This window comes from Coregonus lavaretus, assembly GCF_964263955.1.
Source record: "Coregonus lavaretus genome assembly, chromosome: 33".
NCBI classification, from domain to species: Eukaryota; Metazoa; Chordata; class Actinopteri; order Salmoniformes; family Salmonidae; genus Coregonus; species Coregonus lavaretus.
The window spans coordinates 27,918,858-27,925,168 of NC_140020.1; positions in this window are offsets into that span (position 1 = coordinate 27,918,858).

A 6,311-nucleotide genomic window follows, 5' to 3' on the forward strand; every position below is an offset into this window, starting at 1 on the left:
GTCCAAGCCTGTAGCCTATATGTTGTTGTGGTGGTTAGGTACCGTAGCTCACAGACAGCAATTGATCAACACACTGAGTTGAAGTTGAAAAGCCATATATCGGCTGAAGGCTTATGATGAATAGAGGGTGTCAGTGTGCTTTCAAAACAGCAGCCATACTCTCTCTCTCTCTCTCTCTCTCTCTCTCTCTCTCTCTCTCTCTCTCTCTCTCTCTCTCTCTCTCTCTCTCTCTCTCTCTCTCTCTCTATCTCTCTCTATCTCTTTTATCATCTTTCTCAAGGTATTGGACAAATTTGTTGCCTGACCTCTTCAGGACCCTTAAGAGTCAGTAAAGACTCAGTAAAGATCTGATACGAACAAAAACCTTAGTACATGAAAACAAGAAGAAGAAAGGAGGGCCTTCGATGAATGGAGCTGTAGTGCATCCTGGGTAAATGAAGCGGTTAGTTATTACTGACTTGGTACTGCAGTGATAGCTACAGTGGCTTGCGAAAGTATTCACCCCCCTTGGAATTTTCCCTATTTTGTTACCTTACAACCTGGAATTAAAATGAATTTTTTGGGGGTTTGTATCATTTGATTTACACAACATGCCTACCACTTTGAAGATGCAAAATATTTGTTATTGTGAAACAAAGAAGAAATATGACAAAAAAACAGAAAACTTGAGCGTGCATAACTATTCACCCCACCAAAGTCAATACTTTGTAGAGCCACCTTTTGCAGCAATTAAAGCTGCAAGTCTCTTGGGGTATGTCTCTATAATCTTGGCACATCTAGCCACTGGGATTTTTGCCCATTCTTCAAGGCAAAACTGCTCCAGCTAGTTCAAGTTGAATGGGTTCCGCTGGTTTACAGCAATCTGTAAGTCATACCACAGATCCTCAACTGGATTGATGTCTGGGCTTTGAGTACGCCATTCCAAGACATTGAAATGTTTCCCCTTAAACCACTCGAGTGTTGCTTTAGCAGCATGCTTAGGGTCATTGTCCTACTGGAAGGTGAACCTCCGTCCCAGTCTCAAACTCTGGAAGACTGAAACAGGTTTCCCTCAAGAATTTCCCTGTATTTAGCGCCATCCATCATTCCTTCAATTCTGACCAGTTTCCCAGTCCCTGCCGATGAAAGATATCCCCACAGCATGATGCTGCCACCACCATGCTTCACTGTGGGGATGGTGTTCTTGGGGTGATGAGAGGTGTTGGGTTTGTGCCAGACATAGCGTTTTCCTTGATGGGCAAAAAGCTCAATTTTAGTCTCATCTGACCAGAGTACCTTCTTCCATATGTTTGGGGAGTCTCCCAAATGCCTTTTGGCGAACACCAAACGTGTTTGCTTATTTTGTTCTTTAAGCAATGGCTTTTTTCTGGCCCCTCTTCCGTAAAGCCCAGCTCTGTTGAGTGTACGGCTTAAAGTGGTCCTATGGACAGATACTCCAATCTCCGCTGTGGAGCTTTGCAGCTCCTTCAGGGTTATCTTTGATCTCTTTGTTGCCTCGCTGATTAATGCCTTCCTTGCCTGGTCCGTGAGTTTTCGACGGCGGCCCTCTCTTGGCAGGTTTGTGGTGGTGCCATATCCTTTCCTTTTTTAAATAATGGATTTAATGGTGCTCCGTGGGATGTTCAAAGTTTCTGATATTTTTTTATAACCCAACTCTGATAAGTACTTCTCCACAACTTTTTCCCTGACCTGTTTGGAGAGATCCTTGGTCTTCATGGTGCCGCATGCTTGGTGGTGCCCCTTGCTTAGTGGTGTTGCAGACTCTGGGGCCTTTCAGAACAGGTGTATATATACTGAGATCATGTGACAGATCATGTGACACTTAGATTACACACAGGTGGACTTTATTTAACTAATTATGTGACTTCTGAAGGTAATTGGTTGCACCAGATCTTATTTAGGGGCTTCATAGCAAAGGGGGTGAATACATATGCATGCACCACTTTTCCGTAATATTTTTTTCTTCACCAATTTGGACTAATTTGTGTATGTCCATTACATGAAATCCAAATAAAAATAAATGTAAATTACAGGTTGTAATGCAACAAAAAAGGAAGAACACCAAGGAGGATGAATACTTTTGCAAGGCACTGTACCCGTAAACATGGATGAACGCTTCACGGCAGACTGGAACCATTTTACTCCGCTTTGTTTGTAGCTACATCTTGTTTGGCCAGCGTTGTGTCAAGTCACTCCGGTTCACACTGACCGTGGTGTGTGCAGAAAGTAGCCCATCACTTTTTCCGACTGATCTGTCGATAGCGCCTGCTAAATTCAGGGCATCAATGTTGTTGAGAAAAGTATCAAAACTTTTGTAGTTCTCGATGGCTAACGTTATGTCTTTCAAAAACGGTGCAGTAGAAAGGACTGTCAACACATACTGAACAGCTCACATTTTAGACAGAAGCATGCTACATGGCAGACCAATCAAAACTCATCTCCCGGCATGTCCAGCCCATCCATTATCTCAGCCAATCATGGATAGCGCGAAGGTTCCTGTCTTTTTCCATGGCTAAACCAACTAGGCTCATAATTGTATTTATTTATTCGTATTAATGGATGGAATACAAGTTTGTTATTAAGGCACATGAAAGTTCACGTTCCAGAAGGCATTTCGCCAAAAAAATTCATTTTTATCAAAATAAAAATGAATACGTTCAAATGCCTCTCCTGTGAAGTAGAGTCGTGTGACATACGCCTAGGTTTCCTGAAACGAGTTACCTATAGAGAGCTTACAACAGAGGTTTGGACTCCCTCTCGCCTCCCCTCCTATCCTCTCCCTCCTCACATCTCCTCTCCTAACCCCACTCTGCCCTGAGAGGCAGCAAGGTGTGTCGTGGTGGCATAGGCCGGGCTAGGGGAGGAGGGGGTGTCGACAGTCCCCTGGCACTCCCTTTCATTGATTGAGACAGATGCTGGGCTTGGCGTTGAAGGACGCGCCCACAAGCAGAAGCTGAAATGAAGACTCTAGAAAAATTGCGTTGGCGAGACAATCTCACAGCGAATTGATTGTCAGCTTTGCATTTAGATTCCCCACTTGTCGTAATATTTTTTTTTTGCTGTGGATGGGTATTGATACCCTTCAGCAAAAGCAGGCGAAAGAGAGTGAGAGAGATAGCGAGAGAGAGAGATAGAGAGACAGATAGATAGAGAGAGAAAGAGAGAGAGAGAAAGAGAGAGAGAGAGAGAGAGATAGAGAGAGAGAGAGATAGAGAGAGAGAAAGAGAGAGAGAGAAAGAGAGAGAGAGAGAGAGAGAGAGAGAGAGAGAGAGAGAGAGAGAGAGAGAGAGAGAGAGAGAGAGAGAGAAAAAGAATGATGGAAAGAAAGAGAGAATGAGAGGGAGGGAGAGGGAGTGAGAAAGAGAGAGGGAGCGATATAGAGGGAAGGTAAAAAAAAGATTCAGCATGTGCCCCCACTGGAAAGGTGCTATTGACTTTTTACCAATGCAACAAACACACAATAGCCGATTTATCTGACAAGGCCCCATTGAGCCCTCTGGCCTCTGACTACAGGCTTCCTGTTGGGAGAGAAAATGGAAAACTCATCCCTTTGTTTCTCTCTGTCCTCTCAAGCCTTCTAGGGACTACCGGATGTGTGTTAAAATGGGATGACATTGGTAGTAACTCTTCATGAAAATATATTTACTGTACACACACACGGACATAGATGTACAAACGCACACATCCAATCCATAGTACAGGAAGGTGAAATCTGTATTTTGTGTGCATCATATTCACATAGAACAATGTCCTGTAATGTACTCACCATTTAATGTTGTGATGTCCAGCCGTCTGTCCGTCTGTCAGACAGACAGTGTAAGACAGCGTTGAGATTTCTGTCTGTCTGTCTGTCTGTCTGTCGGTCGGTCGGTCGGTCGGTCGGTCGGTCTGTCTGTCTGTCTGTCTGTCTGTCTGTCTGTCTGTCTGTCTGTCTGTCTGTCTGTCTGTCTGTCTGTCTGTCTGTCTGTCTGTCTGTCTGTCTGTCTGTCTGTCTGTCTGTCTGTCTGTCTGTCTGTCTGTCTGTCTGTCTGTCTGTCTGTCTGTCTGTCTGTCTGTCTGTCTGTCTGTCTGTCTGTCTGTCTGTCTGTCTGTCTGTCTGTCTGTCCGTCCGTCCGTCCGTCCGTCCGTCAGACAGACAGTGTTCCATCCCGTTCCAACCCCTGATCTGGTGCTGCTCTGTCGCTCCTGGCAACAGTGTGTGCTGCTAGACCGCTGCTGCCTCTCCCTCCAACATAGGAGCTGTAGGGCTGTGGATGTACACATGTGAAGTATGATCTATTCTTTAGAAGGATATGTTTGTCATTTTCCATATATATCTCCAAAGTGGTCAAAAGTCTGAATAACAGCTGGATATCTGAATATCTGGACATATCTCATTAGATATTTGTCAGAATGTTAAACATCAATTACACCAATCCCTCATAACCAGAGCCATATACACTGAGTGGACACAGAATTAGAAACACCTTCTTAATATTGCCCTCAGAACAGCCTCAATTCGTCAGTGCATGGACTCTCCAAGGTGTCAAAAGCGTTCCACAGGGATGCTGGCCCGTGTTGACTCCAATGCTCCAATGATACAGTTGTATCAAGTTGGCTGGACGTCATTTGGGTGGTGGACCATTCTTGATACACACAGGAAACTGTTGAGCGTAAAAACCCAGCAGCGTTGGAGTTCTTGACACACTCTTGCCTGGCACCTATTACCATACCCTGTTCAAAGGCACTTAAATATTTTGTCTTGCCCGTTCACCCTCTGAATGGCACACATACACAATCCATGTCTCAAGGCTTAAAATCCTTCTTTAAACTGTCTCCTCCCCTTCATCTACACTTCTTAAAAGTCTAAGATGACATGGAATTGTTTTAAGATGGTCATACTATGTATCATTTAGCTATTTAATTTTGAATTTTAGGACCCATTTGGATATCAACATAAATGTATAAAAACATAATTTTTTTAAATATTGAATTTGGCTTTTACTACTATAGCCCAGAGAAACGCATTGAATAACACATTCATAAATGGCAAAAAAGACAGTCAACAAATGTATCATAAGAAACAAGGTTTTGAAGTGTTTGTCCTAAATCTAGGAGAATGTATGAAAATGTATGCACTCACTAACTGTAAGTCGCTCTGGATAAGAGCGTCTGCTAAATTACTAACATGTAAAAATGTAATATAAGAATGCTCAGAAGAAAAAAAAAAATTATATATATTTTTGTACACATATTTAACACCATTTTTGGATAAACTACCGTCACACTTCCATTAATTTTTTAAAACTGGTTAACTTCAAACGAGTCCCATGAGACTTTTGGGGGTCAAAGAGCAAAACGGAGAACACCATCGTGTTCGTGAGAATCTCCTTTTTCTACAGTAGGGTCACATTAGTTTGTAGCCCAAACAGTCTGAGCGCTATAAACAGATGTTGGCACATCGACGGTACCGACTTCAAACGAGTCCCCTTGACACTTGTGGGAGTCGTAGAGCAAAACGGAGACCACCATCGTGTTTGTGAGTCTCTCCTTTCCATAATAGTTTGTATGTCAAACCGTTAGGACGCTACAGATGTCTTTGTGAAAATACAGATTTTCGGGATGTCTCATGGTCTGACAAACATCGCTCTAGCTCTGCCACCTTTCACCGCAGATGCAGAAGTGTGACAGGCAGATGCGGTGGATTGAGATGCATCTAGCGCAAAAAAAAACAGATATCTCTAGCTTAAACTGACGGATTGTGTGGGGACCTTTTTATTATGTTACTTAGATTGACGCACTGGTGTGTCAATCGACTTTAGGGGGTTAACAAGTGACATCAGTTAGGGATCATAGCTTTCACCTGGATTCACCTGGTCTATGTCATGGAAAGAACAGGTGTTGCTAATGTTTTGGTCACTCAGTGTATGTGTATGTATTCACACTCCCCTACTTATGTATTTGGAAAGTGATGCTAAACATTTCATTTAGTCTCTATACTCCACTATTTAAAATTTGAGATCAAGCATTTCATTTGAGGTGACAGTACAGCATACCACCTTTTATTTTAGGGTATTTTCATACATATCTGATTTACGTTTGGAAATGAAAGCACGTTATATATCTAGTCCCCCCATTTGAAGATGTCATACTGTATGTATTTGGACAAATTTCCCTTGGGAAGGTTTTGAGGTATAGTTCGTATCAGAGTTCGACTAATTGTTACTTTGTATTTTTTTTCATTTGGTCCAGTTGGTTTCACATTGCCAAATGTCAAGCAAACAAAAATTCCTAAACAAAACCACGTGTCCTTGCAAGTTATTTGTTTATTG